General features: G+C 43.3%; 1 protein-coding gene across 3 annotated transcripts in view; it reads left to right on the forward strand.

The window, feature by feature from the left end:
* Positions 1-1473: 1473 nt before the first annotated feature.
* The window catches only part of marchf8 (membrane-associated ring finger (C3HC4) 8), an 81947-nt gene continuing 66615 nt past the window's right edge, over positions 1474-16805 (forward strand). For all 3 annotated transcript variants that reach the window (XM_077494834.1, XM_077494835.1, XM_077494838.1), the window contains exon 1: positions 1474-1774. The gene's annotated coding sequence lies outside the window, so the exon portion shown is untranslated. The remainder of the gene's footprint in view (positions 1775-16805) is intronic.

Consider the following 16805-nt stretch of genomic DNA (forward strand, 5'->3'; position numbering starts at 1 on the left):
CCTCATTGTTGCTAGTTGATGGCTAGTAGGGGCCACGAGACACGGCTGATACTGGTTCATATTAACACACACGGAACCCACCAGAGACAAGCAAAGACGTGTCAGGATTCTGGACTCTCCCTAATGGGGCCCCTTGCTATCTATCATCTGTTGTTAGCTGATGGCTAGTATGGGGCCCTGAGACACGGCTGATACTGGTTAATTTTAACTTCACAGCTGGGCGTCGCCAGCAGCACTGCAAAGCCAGGTCAGGATTCAGGACTCTCACTAATGGGGCCCCTTTCTACCATCTGTTGTTAGCCAATGGCTAGTAGGGGGCCCTACGACACAACTGATCTCGGTTCATATTAATGCCATGACTGGAAACCACCAGTGACACTTGCAGTGACGTGGTAAGGATTTGGGAATCTTCCCAATGGGGCCCTTTTCTAGCTGTTCATTCCAGGTGGCTAATAGGGCGCCCCAAGACACAACTGATATTGCTTCATGTCAACACAACTGGAAGCCCTTCTCGACGCTGCATTGGCATGTTGGAATTTGTCGGTCTCCCTAATGGGGCCCCTTTCTAACTTTTGCTGGCTGATTTCTAGTAAGGGCCCCCGAGGCACAACTGATAATTGGTTCATATCAACGACACAACTAGAAACGCTCATAGACACTGCAATGGCACGTCAGGATTTGTCAGTCTCCCTAATGGGGCCAACTAACTAGCTGTTGTTAGCTTGTGGCTAGGGGGCCCCAAGAGACGGCTGATACTGATTCACATCAATGACCTAACCGTAAACGCTTGTAGCCACTTCAATGACACAATGGGATTCTCCTAAATGGAGTCCCCTGCAAACAGTGTCGCCAATTTTCGAATTATTACTTTCCATTCCTTGAAAAAAAAAAAACTGCATTGTGTGAATATTATTCAGAAAATTTCACACATTTACTTTTTAACTCATTCACTCCCAAAAACGTATTTATACGTTTTTTTTTTTTTTTTTTAGGTTTTTGTTTGCTAGAGTTTTTGTATGAAGGCTTTGATGCAGTTTCTGACCTGAAGTGGTCGCTTAAAGCGATGGTAGTTATTACCAAAAAAAAAAAAAAAACGGCCAGCAGGTGGCAGCAAAGTATAAGAGATCAACCAGGTCCATGTTGCAACAAGCTCCTTTTCCAAGTATTTTCAACAGGCTAATTAGCTAATTCTAACGCTAATTCTAACAGATAAAAAAATATACCGAACTTTTTTCTTTTTTTTTTTTTCTATTGGTAGGTCCCATGTTTTTATAGCAATAGAACATGAAAATGGCTGGGAGTGAATGAGTTAATAAATATATATGAAGACAGTAGGCTATTATTCATGTTATATACGTCAATTAAAAAAAGAAGATTTTTCGTCATTTTTGGGAGCACCTTTTTTATTCCTTTTTTCTTTTTTCTCACGCCTCCTCGTCTTGCTCTTCTTGGTTCACTTCACGTGAACGCGGAAGTGGGTGACGCGCCTCGACACGCAGGTTCTCCGTGGCGCTCGACTACCGAGCGACTGACGTGAATTTCAAACAACATCACGGACACGCACGGCACCGGCGACGACGAGTGTCCTTCCTTGGACTTTGTGACGACAAGAAGGGAAGCGCCGTGCGAGGCCACCGCCGGACGCCGAGGAAGAGGCGAGGGAGACGGCTACCGTTGGCGTCGCTCGCTCGCCCGCTGGGTCGGTCCACCGGTTCCGGACGGGGGGGGACGGTGGTCACTGGATATTAATCGAGCATCTCCGTGGGAAATTAAGGTAGGAACATAATTTATGAGATATCATGTAGTTTCATTACAAAGCATCAATAAGTGTTATGTCGCTCTGTTGCGTTGTATTGTTTATTGTTAAAAGGAGGCTCGCATTCCACTCAGCAATTTTTATCAGGTACCCCTGCACAACATAATATGATCTAATAGAATTTCCATTACAAACTAATTATATTGTTGACTTTTGAGGCGTACGAGGAAGGTGTTAGATTAATGTTTATGATTGTGGTTGTTCGGTCGCCTCCACATCTCGCAAAATATTAGGAACAGCCCCCCAGTATGATGCACTGCAGTTTTTCCATACAACTCTTGTTGGAAATGTGAGTGGATGGATGGAGAGATGACGGATGGAGCGTGGAGGGAAGGGGCTTTGTTTCAATCCCCGGTGGGATGCAGGCAGGCGTGCATGTTACAGTAAAGGTTGCTTAATTATTACATTTCATTGGCTTTTCTGTGGTGTGCAACAAAGCTTTCATTAATGCTTCATGGGGTTGATTTTGATGACGGCAATTGATGGCTATGCTTAAAGAAGGAGTGTTTTTAAAAATATTTAACCAGTGGTGCTTTTAAGTTTTGATCCTTAATCGTGTTTTATATGACATATTAAATAATAATTAATCGAGATTATTTGTTTTTTCTTTTGTTAGGTGCAATAATTGTCCTTTTTTTTTTTTTTTTTTTTTTTTTTAAATCAAACCATTATTAAACTTTAAGTGCATTTTTCCCAACATTTCAAAATAAATGCCCCCCCCCCAAAAAAAAACTATACATTTTTTTTGTAAAAACATCTTTATTACTTTAAACTGTCCATCTTATTGCAAAAGCTGATTTTGTTCAAAATTTCAAAATAAAAGCCCCCCACCCCCCAATTTTGTTTGTTTTGTTTTCTCCTATCATTCCTACATTTGTTGACCAATTTAAAACCATTCCAACATAACACATACAACTCGTTCCAGGTCATTGTATATCATTGCAGGTCATTCAATATCATTCCATAATTTTTCATTCATAATTTCCTCATTCAATTTTTCCAGGAATTTCATTCTGTTTAAAATCATCAAAGTTCTTGGATTTTACCTGTTCAACAGTAATATTCTGATTTTTTTGTTGTCTTTCATGAAAGCAGACTGATTGATTTGATTTGATTTGATTTATTTGTTCATTTTTCCTTTCGGACAACATTGTTAACAATCAAACATTACATCATCATCACTGATTATGTTTGTGCGTACTCAAATAAGACATTTGCAATTGCAAACAACTGCTTTTACTTTGAAAAACAATTAGCAACATTTTTTGTTCACAATTAGACCAAACCACAAAGTGAATTCTAATCAATGTGTTTGTTTTTTTGCCCTGTCAATTTTGAAATTGAAAAAAATTTTCTCTAATTTTTGAATAAGGAGATGGAAAGTAAAAACGTTTAAGTCTGATTTGTTGATTAATCGATGATCGATAATCGATTATTAAAGTAATTGTTAGTTGCAGCCCTAATACGGGGAAGTTCCGCCTTTTCTCTGCTGCAGTCACAATAAATGGCAAAAAAAAAAAAAGGTTCATGCGTTAGTTTACTAATTGGCTCCTTGAACTGTTTTTTTGTTTTTAATTTGGGGTGATCTTTTTTTGTATACTGCGTTAAATGCTCTGGCAGTACACGATTCATTTTGGTCCAACCACGTTTCTATTTGAGCTGAAAGGACACCCTGAAGTGGTGCCGTGGCTTGTTGTTTGAAATTGAGCCTCATGCGTACAAACTATGGCCGGGCGATAATGTGGAGTTTTGCAGTCAAGCGGAGAACGAGCCAACAGTGTGGGGTGAAATCAATGGAGTGTGGTGCTTTTGGCTTCCAGCTGATTGTTACAGCGCATCTCGCGTTTCAGCGCCGGGCTGCACGGATCATCTTTCATCCCGCCGTGTGCCGCTCGTCTCGCCTTCCGGGCCCAATCGTTTTTAAACGGGCTCGCGCTTTTCGGTTGGGCCGCCGCTTGTCGTCTTAACTCTGCGGCGTCTTTACAAAAATATATATCGTTTTCATATCACGGCGCAGGCTGCAGTGTGGCGGTCAGTGGCGCGATTGTGCAACTGTCATCTGTGTTACATCATCGCCGTTGCCGTTGGTTACGCTTGTGCCACTATGTGTGAGACTGAAGGCGAAGAAGGCATCGTTGCATGCAGAGTGGTTAGTTTGTGACCTCCTGTTGAGATCTGTTAAAATTCCAGCCTCTCTTCAAAATCTTCACAAAGCCACTTGTGGATGGACACTAGTAGGCAAACAAACCTTACTAGTGGGCATGTGTCAGCCACTAGTAGCCTCCAGGATCCTAGTAGTAGCACCATAATAGTTTTGCCTCACTAGTAGTAGTAACATGCAGCAGTATTAGTATGCCAAAGTTGGTTTACTCGTTTGTAGAAATGTTATACAGTAGTGGGGGAAAAAAGACGCTTGTTACGCTACTAGTAGGGATGTCACGATATGGGCAATATCGTGATATTAAAACTGCTACAATATCGTCGTTGTCATGTTCACAATATTTAAGAGGAACACATCTGTTAAAAAAAGTCAGGTTGATTTCCATTTGTGCAGTTCCAGCACCCTCTAGTGGCTAGTTTATTAGTGCAATTTCATTTTCATTAGGGATGTTTTGGCCTTCAATGTTTAAATTCCTATGCTAATTTTCAGATGAAGGGGAAACAAATTTGCTTGTGAAGCGATCAATGTGTGCTTGCATTAGCAAGTAAGTGCCTCAATATTGTTATTAGAGATTGTAGGTGGTTTATATGCATTGATGTTATGTAAGTGCTAAGTGTACTACTACTATGTCAATTTCAAAGTTGTCCTACTAATATGTAGAAATGTCAAACAATAGTGGTTACAATAGAAGCTTATGGTCATGTCACATGGTTACTTGTGAAATTAATAAATACGAGACATTTAGTTGTCCCCAAACAGTCCTAACGGGGTGGTGGTGTTGGCAAATTTGAAGTAGTTTTGTGTAAAAAGGGAATAAAAGAGGGGACTCAGGAAAGATCCCTGAGGTATCCCTTAGTTTAGGATGAGAGTGGAAGAAGTGCTATTCAGAATTCAGGATTCTGCCTGAAACTCTTCCCTCTATTTAACTATTAATATAGCTGATTGTGGCTTTTCACCCACGTAAGACAGAAGACCGCCTTGGCGGAGGTCCTCCCCCTGTCGACTACTATTGCTGCCCCGGTCATGCCTCTTTACACATGCCTAATCCTGCATCATCACATGGGATTAGCGCATATAGATTGGCTAAGATCCGACCCTGTTTCACTTCATTTTTTTTAAAAAAATTTTTCCGCTGGCGCGCTAATTTTGCTGTCGTGCTGAAAGACACAAAAGATTGCTGTGGGAGGAACTCGATTTGCTGCTGTGTTGCTCAAGAGAGAAAAAAATGAAGTTGCTTTATTATTTATGAGCTGCTTTCACCTTGTTGCGCTTTTATCGGCTGCTGGATCGTTATTGGGACCCGAGCACGCACTGCAGACGGTCCTCTTGAAATTGCTTTTGTTTTGCCACGTTTATGGGTTTTTTTTTTTTTTTTTGCAACCTATCCTCCATTATATGCTAAAAAAAACAACAAGAAAAACTGTTGATCCAGCCGAGAGACTTAGTCCCACCGATGGGACATGCCATTGTCATTTTGGCAGAAATTTGTGGTTTGCTGTCATCTTGGTGCCGAGGAACTATGTCAATGTAAATTGAGGAGCTTCATTTATCTGTCTTCAGTATCTTGAGCTAGATTAGTCATTATCGGCACAAAATGGCGAGCTGAAGATGACACTGTCCACTCCTCACGACCTCACCTTCACAACCAACTGACTCTCTCTGCCCGTTCTGAAAATTCTTACATGCTGATGACCATTTTTGGCCCGACAGAACGGTCGTAATCTTAATTTCCAAAACACTGCGGCGAGGAAGAAAACTGAAAGACTGAAGGCGCCCGCAGAGACTATTGTGTGAGCTTGCAAATGAACTCTTGCGCTTTCTGTCTTCGGAGCTGCGTTATGGAGGGAAGTAATTGCGAGGCGGGAAGAATGCAATCCCGAGTACATGAAGGCTCCATTAGGAGCTGGCTGCCGCCATTGTTGCGTACAATAGCTTGTGATGGCGCAAAGTGCCTCCCCCACGCAGATGACAATACGCAACAGAGGAGGAGTTTGACAGCTTCCATTGTGCGCCGCTGAAGCTGCTTCAGTCAAACTCAACTCACAAACGTGGTTCGATAAAATTCCCATTCCTTATCTGCTCACATTTTGTATCTCAAAGCATCTTTCCCCATTGAAATAAATAGAAATGCCATTGATTCGTTCTAGCCTCCCACATATGTTGATAAAACGTTTATGTTCAAATATCCGTTGCTTAAATTGTTATAAATGCTTTTTGATGCATTGTGTTAGCATTAAGCTAGCAGGGCAAAGTGTTGTGTGGTTGTTTACATCGACTGTGTAATTATCTTTAGTAAACTCAACATGAAGTGAGTGGCTCGTAGCCTTTTTTGAAGAGGTCTATTAATTTAGACAAAGCTTTCATCTTTTACATAAAAATCCCAAAACGTCCTCTTCCTATTTTCGTCTCGAGCTCGTTTTCAAAATGTCAGCATCCGACTGTTGCCTGGCTCGCTCAGTATCGCTACTGCGACTGCTTCCGCCCCCGTCGCTCCATTCTTCTGCTTAATCTCTCAAATATTATTGATTGCATTCCGAGAAGAGACAGGAAATGGATGCCGCCAATAAAGACAAGGGGAGGAGGGGAAATGGCATCTTCATAACGCTTCCTCTTCTCGTCGCAGCGTTGTAATCTGGATGTGGGTGGTCGTGCTTTAATCCTCCCATTACACCCTCCACAATTTTTAGATGACTGATAAATACTACTGCGCTGCTGTGATTTGAGGTTTTTTTTTCCCCCTTCAAACCACGAGTATAAATGAGTGCTGAGAACAAGTGGATGATCTCCATTCTGTCCTCCCGAAGTGTACCGTATGCGAATTGCAAGATAGCAAGTAGTGACCCGGTGTACTTCAAGCTATACTCCCATTTGAAGTATACTGTAGCACAAAGTATGGAGAGAATTACACCGTGTATATTAAACCAAGCCATAGAAATTTGTCTTAGCAAAGTACGCTAACCTATCAAGCAAAACATTGATGGGCTAACAAAGCTAGCAACCTTATCGCTGTGGTTTTTTAAAATCATGGTAAAACTAAATGTAAAACGAAAAGAATTACCATAGTGTATTAAACCAAACCATATATATATATTTATTTTTTTTTGGCGGGAGCAACCTATATTTCATGGAAAATTCTTATTGGAGTTTTATCTAAATTTGTACAAATATCTTTATGAGGTGAAAAACTATGTTTTGGTTAAATATATATATTTTTTCCTAATTCATACATTCTGGATGTCAATTATGTGTGGATTTTCGCTATTTACGGGCCAGGCCCAGTACATTTTATACAGCTCCTTGGTGTCCAAGAGACACACATCAGAAGGAGCAGCACGGTGTCCATTGAATTACAGCAGTAAAATATTCCAAAATCAGTTCATTTCTCTCCATTCTATTTACTTATATTATTATTAGTTTGCATTTATGCCGCATAATATTATGTAGGACTATTTTTCTTACTACAAAACACATTACAAAAATATGTTTCTGTATTTTTTTTTTTAGGGAGCTGCAACAGATTAATGGCGTTTCTATTCATTTCAATGGGCAAATTTGATTTGAGATACAAGTGATTTGAATTTTGTGAGCATGGTCACGTGACAAATTACCAAAAACAAATCAAGGTACCACCTTATATTGATCTTGTGAGGTAAATCAAATTTGACGACGCACTGAACATTTGAATTGGGTTCGCTTTAACAATATTACCAAATGTACTTGCTGTCGTCACATGAGCCCAAACTATCCGACTGTGGTCGTGTCCACATTTATCTGGCCTGTAATCTAATAACCCTAATCAGATGTATTCCCCATGTGCCGATTGATCTCAATGGATGATGTCATGCTCACGTGAAGGGAAAACCACAACGGTGTTTCCATTTCAATGAAATATTACAGTACGAGGAGGGTGCCTGTTTTGGGCGCCTGCCATCCATCAACCGGGCAGAGTTGCTGGCTCAGCCGAATGGGCCGAGGAGTCTCTGCAGGTCGCAGCGGCGCTAGATGACATCATTAGAACATCGCGCGGCTCTACAGTGCCGGCAACGTAACAACAAGAGCATTGATTTATGTTCATATCCTCTCTTGCGTGCACAGTAACAGGAGAGTGATGAATGAATGAATGCATCGGATGAATAAAGCAAGGGACTGGCAATCAATTAATGGATTTCATTTTTTAAATTATTTTTAATGGGATGGCTTTGTGAACAGATTTGGTATAAGTAAGCAAAGCAGCACTGTTGATAAAAAAAAAAAAAGGTGGCAAAGCATCACTTTTGTCTAAATGAAGCACCTCAACACTGCAATACAGTTCCTGGGCAGCAAAATGCCGCAAGTTGCGACACTTTGTAGCCCCACAACTAATTTTCAACATAGTTGAGGGAGTGGCACCAATATGCTACAGGATGGCGGCAAAGCGCTGCTTTTGTCTTAGTGAAGTTACTCAACTTACTTCAACAAAGTTCTGTGGCACCAAGATACCACAAGACGGTGGCAAAACCCTACTTTTGTCTAAATGAAGCTCCTCGACTCATTTCGACTTAGTTGAGTGGCACCAAGATGTTACAGGATGGCGGCAAACTGTTACTTTTGTCTAAATGAAGTTGCTCATATCGTGTCAACAACATATTTGAGTGACACAAAGATATCGCACGATAGCGGCAAAGCACTACCTTTGTCTAAACTCAATTCACTTGAAAAAAGTTCCACCGATATGCCAGAAAATGGCGGCAATGTTTTCCCAAAACTTAGCTAGCAGTTTACAACACAAAAATGCAAAATTTGCTCCTGAGTACAGAAAAAAAATAGGAATTATTGTTTTCTGCAAGTGATTGTTTAATTTTGCCATTTGAATCAGCATTTCGGCTCTCACAAATCCTGTTTTTAGTATCTATTCTGTCGATAATGTGAGTACTTTTGCAACCTTTGCTCCCAGCGGAGACAGACAAGCAAATAAAGCCAGCGTTCAGGTATGCAACTTCCTTTCTTCACTATTGAACTATGTCAGGCATTTGGACTCCTCCCAAACAAATGCGGCCGTTCAAGCAGTGTAACCTGCAGTGTTGACTCGAAATTGCCTCTCGGGCATCAGCGTTTGTTGTCGCTGTGTGTTTTTTTGCGGCAGCTTCTTAGCCAACCGCTATTAACCCAGCCAAGGAGACGCGAGGGAAGCCCGCGGAGGGCGGCGGGCCCCGCTTTTGTCAGCCCAATTAGACTCCGTCTCCGTCGGTTCCGTTCGGTTGCATGCGCCCGCTGAGGGCTGCGGTGGGCGGGTGGGGGGGGGGCGTCTAAATCAAGACTGGTTGGAGTGCCGACGTGGCGAATGAATAACATCCCACGCTCCCTTTCCCTAATGTCCCTCGCAGGTTTAACAAAGTGCGTCGAACGGAACGCCGTGCCAAGCCTCATCGCCCCTCAACATCGTCTCGCTGTTGGCTGGCAATTTCTGTATTGACGATTGAGCTTATGAGAAATACATGAGAAATACATTCAAATTTTACTCCACCCTATAAATCATTTCTTGTAGTGCTGAACAATTAATCAAATTTTCAAATCGCAAAGCCTACAATATTGGGGAAAAACGTTTTAATTTCTGTATGTTAGTGGGAATATACATTTTGTAAATATGTATATGTATTATTAGGGGTGTACTGATAGTAGGGGTGTTAAAAAAAATCGATTCGGCGATATATCGCGATACTACATCGCGCGATTCTCGAATCGATTCAATAATTTTTTTTTTTTTTTTTTTTTTTAGGATTCACACCTTGAGCATGGAAGAATGTTATATGAACGGAACATTAAGCCTTAATATTTTATTTTAATGCTGTTCAAACATGAAACAGATTACAACCTCTATAAGACTGAAATTTCAGATAAATAAATAATACATTTTCATATAAATCTTACACTCTACAAGCTTACTGATTAGTATTTTCTAAATTTGAATGAAAAAAAAATCGCAACAATCGACTTATAAATTCGTATCGGGATTAATCGGTATCGAATCGAATCGTGACCTGTGAATCGTGATACGAATCGAATCGTCAGGTACGAGGCAATTCACACCCCTAACTGATAGTGTTAAAAAATGTTTGCAACAGTGATGTCATTTTCAGTCTACAGCAAGTGGCAAAATGGCCGCCTCCTGAGATGGTTAAAAACTGGATGTTCCGCAAACACAATGTTAATCAGCATACTGTGTTTACACTAGAGTAGGTTCCTTTTAAAGGAATGCTTGACTCATTGAGCCATTTTCAGCAGCAAAAAGTTAATATTGTGTCTATAATTAATGTGGTAACTTCATGATTTTTCATGTACAATTTGTACCTTTAAAAGTATTTTTTGTAAGTGCTGTCGACTGATGATGACATCACCCGTGCTGAGGAAGTACGTAACGACCAATCATGGCCCAGTTTACTGACTAAACAGAAAACAGGTGAGCCATGATTGGTCGTTACTACTTCCTTTTTTTTTTTTTTTTTTTTTTTTTTTTTTTTTTTTTTGTGTGTGTGTATGTGTGCGTGCGTTTGCGTGCGTTTGCGTGCGTGCGTTTGCGTGCGTGCGTGCGTTTGCGTGTGTGCGTTTGCGTGCGTTTGCGTGCGTGCGTGTGCGTGCGTGCAAATACGTATAAATTTATACTCATTCATTCACCTAAAACCTTATAAATATCCCATTACCCTTCGCCTTAACCAGGTACTTCAGAATCTTGCCAGAGTCGTGAGATTTAAATGGTCAGGAGACCAGAGAAAAGGTCAGAAAAAAAAGAAATAAAGAGAAAAGAAAGGTAAATCAAAGTGACATCCAGCACCGACCAAACACTTCCTGCCTTCCCCATGATTACAAAATCAAAGTCTTACGCCAACCCCGGAAGCCTCTAAATTCCAGCAAATTTAGCGAGATCTCAAGAGCCCAGAGGAAAAACTAAAGAGAGGAAGGAGGGAAGGATCGATAAGGCAGAGTGAGATCAATAGAAGCCAGTACATCCAATCCATCAAAGTGAAGTCCAGCACCAACAAGACCCCTCCTGCGTGGTTGCAAAACCGGAGTCTTATGCCAACCCCAGAAACCTCATACTTCTAATAAATTAAGATCTCAAGTGACCAGAGGAAAAACTAAAGAGAGGAAGGAGGGAAGGATAGATAAAGCAAAGTGAGAACCACAAGACACCAGCACCAACTGATTCAAGGGGCTGTGGGAGGGAGAGGGTACTTCTGTTGAGTTTCAGTAGATGCTGGTGCGACGGATCTGGCATGCATAAGGACCACCACCAAAGAAAGAAGCCGTCAACCGCGGTCCAGCAAAGCGAGCACCCCCCCCCCCCCCCCCCCCGGAATCCCCAGGCCGCGGCAGCACCAAGGCCACCCCCAAGCCACCCGAGCGGACACCGGTCGGCGAGCCGACCCAGACACCCGGAACACCCCCGCCCCAGCCCCGGCCCACACCCCCGAGCCCAAGGCCGCAGAACGAGGCCCAGCGGGCCCCCACAGCGCCCCACCGGTCCCCAGCCCCCATCCCCCCACGACCCCCCCGCACCCCACCCAAACCCGCCATCCACCACGACCCAGGCCCCACCACCCCCGACCCCCAAACCCCCGAACACACCCCGACCCCCAGCACCCAACCCCCCACCCACCCATACCTCCACCCCCCCCCAAACAAGCCGCCCCCCCCCGACGGCCGCCACCCCCCCCCCGCGAACCCGGCCCCCCGCGAGAACCCCCCACCCCCCCCCCGGAAACCGGCACCGGGCAGCAGCGCAGAGAGGGAAGATGTGCCCACCCCACCTCCAGCCGCGCGAGATTTGCACAGCGGCGGGAGGGGGGAAGCAGAGGAGGAAGCACCAGGGGAGAAGGCGGGACACCAGAACACCGAGCCCGGTGGGGAGAGGCCCCGGTCGTCACGCCAGAGTACAAGTGACACCTAACCCTGTTACTGAGTCCGCCAGCTCGCCGACTGGCGAGCTCTACCCTTACACCGTGAATGTGGCCCCACCCAGTGTATATACAAGTGTGTGCGTGTGGTGCATTAAAATTGGGAGCAGGTGAGTCGGAGCAGAGGGAAAAAATTTCCCCTACTCCGACACACCCGTATCCCCCCCCAAAAAATGAATATGTATATGTGTGGTGCATTAAAAAAGGGAATGGAGGGACAAAGTGGTGGGGCAGGGACACAAATGGGGGGGACCACAGCGCTGCCAGGCACTGCAGTCCATCCCCTCTGATGGCTCCCCGCCCCAACTCACCCCTCCCCTTGGACGTGAGGTGCATTAAAATTGGAGGGGAGTTGAAGGGTGAAGACGGTGTTTCCACCCTTCCCCACCCCACCAAGAAATGTGTTGTGTGCCCTATGTGTATATTTACAAAGTGTATAGTGCAAGCTAGTGAAGTGAGTAAGAGGAGCGACCAGCGGGGCCTCACCCAACCCGGCGGGTGTAGGTGGCACGCCCGCCCCCCAGCACCCCCACCCCCTGCCGCCCCCCACCTCATCCACCCGGCACCACAATGGGCGGACAGCCAGCGCAGCAGGGCTACCGGACAGCCCACCGGCCACCGGAGCCCGCCCGGGGCGCCAGGAGTTATACCGGAGTGGGGCAGGCCCCAAACCCTCGCCCGGCCCCCGGAGCCCGACGCCCGGGCCGGGGAGGGAGCCCCAGGCCCAGGGAGAGGGAGGGGGAGGGGCCGCAGGGCAGACAGGGAAGGGGGGGGGGGGGCGGGGGAAGCGGGGAGAAGACGACAAGAAGGCGAAAGGGCGGCTGCAGGGCAGGAGGCGGGGGGGGAGAGGAGGAGGGAGGGCGACAAGGGAAAAGGGACCGGGAGGCAGAGGAGGATGGGCGGGAGGAGGCGAGGAGGGAGAGGCGACGGGGGGGAGGAAGGGGGAGGGGAGAGGGAACCACGGGGCACACCGGAGGCCCACCCACCCCGAACCGCGCCGCCGGGCACGGAGCAGCGGACCGCGCCGGGACGGCACCGCCCCGGGCACCAGGGGAAGCACCCCAACACCGCACCCCACGGGGGGCCCAGGGAGCGGCCAAGACGCAACCGCCACCGAGCAGACAACGGGGGGGGGGGGGGGGGGGGGGCAGAACCACCCCCGCCCGACCACAGGGGACGGCGTCAAGAAAATTGACTAATTAGCATGCAGTAACACCAAGTGTTGATGCTTAGTGCCCACTAGAAATAGATCTTAAGGAGTTATTGAGTATAGTGTCGTATAGTGTGGTATGCTCGAGCCCACTAGCAGCAACTAGGTTCCTGACTATATAAAAATAAAAACAATCAGATACAAAATACCAAATACAGGAGCAGCGAAAACAGAAGTTGTAACGATGTGGTGGCTCTCGTTAACAGGCAGAATCTTGGCAGGATTAAGTTGCCAAATTGAGATTAAAATATTCTATGTACATAGACCATATTTGTTTAAATCTTGATACTTGATTTTTATTTAAGGCAGAGATTTTTTCCATTGAGATATAATTTATTAGTAAGTTTAACCAGTGGTCGATATTTAGAGATTGTTTATTTTTCCAATTGACAAGGATTATTTTTTTAGCAATAGTAAGGGCTATAAATATAGATTGAGATTGTTTACATGGTAGCTCAGTTATTGTTAAGTCACCTAGTAAACACAGTCTTGGAGATAAAGGAAGCCTACAGTTTAATATATCAGCGAGCTTTTCCAAGATTTTAGTCCAGAAATGCAGCACTGGAGTACATGACCATAAAGCATGAAGATAAGTATCGGCAGTGTTTTGTGAGCACTGGAGACAAATGTCGGAGTCAGAGAGTCCCATTTTTTTCATCATATATTGTGTAATATATGTTCTATGAAGTATCTTATATTGGATAAGTTGCAAATTTGTCTGTTTGGTCATTTTAAATACATTTTCACAGATTTGGGTCCAAAAGTCTGGTTCCGGAACTATAGACAAGTCTTTTTCCCATTTTAAAGTCGGTAAATACGTTTTATTTGTGTATAAAAATAACCTATATATTTTTGATATTTTCTTTATTGTTGTTGGAGAAAGCTTTATAATATCTTTAGCTAAGACAGGCAGTTGGAGCGTATCCTGAAGTGTTGGGATTTGTTTCTTAACCATATTTTTAACTTGCAGATAATGTAAGAAATTTCCCTTTTTTATTTCATATTTCTGGACCAAGTTTGTATACGATATAAACTTATTATCTGAGAAAAGATGATGAAGGTGTGTAATTCCTTTCTGCTCCCATAGGCTTAAATGGAACGACTGATTATTAAGTTGAAAGTCGGGGTTATGCCAAATGGGAGAGAGCCCACAGGGCGCCAATTGGGAGTTTGTAATTTCTAATGCCTTCCACCAGGCAGTCAGGGTGGCGGCTATCATTGGGTTTTTAAAACAATTATGTCGTCTTATTGATTTTGTAATAAAGAGTAAATCTGACAGTCTAAGATTATTACAATCCTTCTGCTCCAATTCCAACCGTTAGTATCTCTGTTGGTCGTTACTACTTCCTCAGCACGGGTGATGTCATCATCGGTCGACAGCAAGTAGAAAAATGACTTTTTAAAGGTATTAATTATACATGAAAAATAATGAAGTTATCAAATTCATTCTGGACAAAATATTCACTTTTCACTGCTGAAAATTGTTCAATGAGTTAAGTATCCCTTTCAAGGTAGTTAAAGTTAATCTTTTAATTTGTAATACAGTGGGGTGGGGGGGGGGGCACCCATTTATCCATCATAGAGTTGTTAACAACCCTCTTTTGTATGCATTTTGTATTTGCAGGGACTTTAGTCAGCTGTTGTGCTTTGAGATTAAATCCAAGGGCGCGTTTTGTGCTAATGTCACAAGGGCAAGCACTTTTGTTTGTCTTATGTGACTGGATTTTTTTTTATTTTTTTCATTTCCTCTTTCTCACATTGAAAGGGGCCACTTGTGCTTTTTCAGGCAATACAAACTGTAATAATAATAACAACAGGCTCTCAGGCATCTTAATGAATACGACCTCCAAAATCCAACATGATCTTTTCTGTGATGCCGGTTGACTTCCAGGTTGTACTCATTTCAATGAATTAAAATGATTTGAAACAACCGGCAATATGAAGAACTCGGCTTTGAAAATAGCTGACAGTGAATAAGTTACGTACTAGTGATATTTGAAGGAGCATTTTAATCTTTAAATCAGACACATGATGCATTTTTTATTCGGCAGTTTGTGCTTTTGCGATCATTTTTTTTTGTGGTTTGTTTGAGATTGCGACAATGTTGTGTAGCCTGCAGAAGTTTTCTCTTGTTTGCCTTTTGAACTTGTTTGTAATTAAACATCACATGAATCCTTCTTTCACTTCAACTTTAGTTGTAGCTTGTAAGCGTCCCGCATGGATTAGTGGGAATTACAGCATTCTGCGTTTTACATCCAGTTGGTTTGTGCCTTCAATTATTATCAAAAGGTAGAAAAACTGCAGTTTAGTTTGATTTTTTGGGGATTTTTGATACTTCTGAGGTTCTATGAGTTGTGATATTGAATATGTGACATAGAAATAATGAATAGATGGTGTGTTTTTTTCTTTCCCATCTCCAAAATGTTATGAATAATTCATGTTACCGTTGACAAACTAATGTTCCGATGTGCGCAACAACAACGGCGCTCCAAGACTTGGGGAATTGATATAAATTGTGTACACGCCACCACTGATCAAATGCGCCGTTGGCAATGTGCAGCCAGTGAGAACCTGCGTGCCAGGTTTCGCTCTGTTGATTTCAAAAGTATGAAAATAAAAAACGTGGAGGAGAAGTAAAAACATGCACGAAGTGGTTCATTAACCTTGGACCTTTGCAGAGAAAACATAGTTGAGTTTTTTGTTTTTAACAGTAGATTATGGAACCGGAATGTGCTAATTAAGGAGTAAAAAGGGAGAAGTTACTCCAGTGGTTCACTGGGAGTAAATAGTGGACAGTTAAAAAAAATTAAAATTGAGAAAATTTACAGTAATTCGCTTCCATCCAATAAATACCCCAGCACATACATGTTTTTTTTTTTTTAAAGTTCATTAAATTCACATTAAAATAATATAAATGTTAGTTAGAAACAAATTGAGAGAGAGCAAGAGCAATGAATAACATAATCAAATGCTGAGAAAAGATGTACACTATAAAACGAACCTGAAGTTGTCGCGTCCTGAAAAAGGATTATAGCGGATGACATTTTATAATTTTCAACAAATTGGTAGGCAGTGCTAATATTTTTTTGTTCTCTTTTCAAATTGACATTTCTCAAAAAAAAAAAAAAAAAAAGTACTGCCATCTAGTGTTCAATAGTAGAATTACACTCTTAATCAGCAGTGTCCAATCTACGGCCCGGGGGCCATTTGTGGCCCGCCATCCATTTTTCAGTGGCCCGTGACATATACTAAAAATGGCATTTGACACAGTTTTAAAAAATAATGTTTGGAGATGGTCAAAGTAAGAGAAGGGAGGGTATAAAAAATAAAAATAGGTGCCACATTTTTCAAATAAATTGGTTTATATACTGTCACATTTTTCTGGCTAAACATCCATCCATCCATCTTCTTGACCACAAGGGTCGCAGGGGGTGCTGGAGCCTATCCCAGCTGGCTTCGGGCAGTAGGCGGGGTACACCCTGAACTGGTTACCAGTCAATTGCAGGCAGGGCACACAGAGACAAACAATCACACCTAGGAACAATTCGGAGCACCCAATTAACCTGCCATGCATGTCTTTGAAATGTGGGAGGAGACTGGAGTACCCGGAGAAAACCCACGCAAGCACGGGGAGAACATGCAAACTCCACCCGGGAAGGCCGGAGCCTGGACTCGAACCTGCGTCCT

Source organism: Festucalex cinctus, chromosome 14 (assembly GCF_051991245.1).
Source record: "Festucalex cinctus isolate MCC-2025b chromosome 14, RoL_Fcin_1.0, whole genome shotgun sequence".
Taxonomy (NCBI): domain Eukaryota; kingdom Metazoa; phylum Chordata; class Actinopteri; order Syngnathiformes; family Syngnathidae; genus Festucalex; species Festucalex cinctus.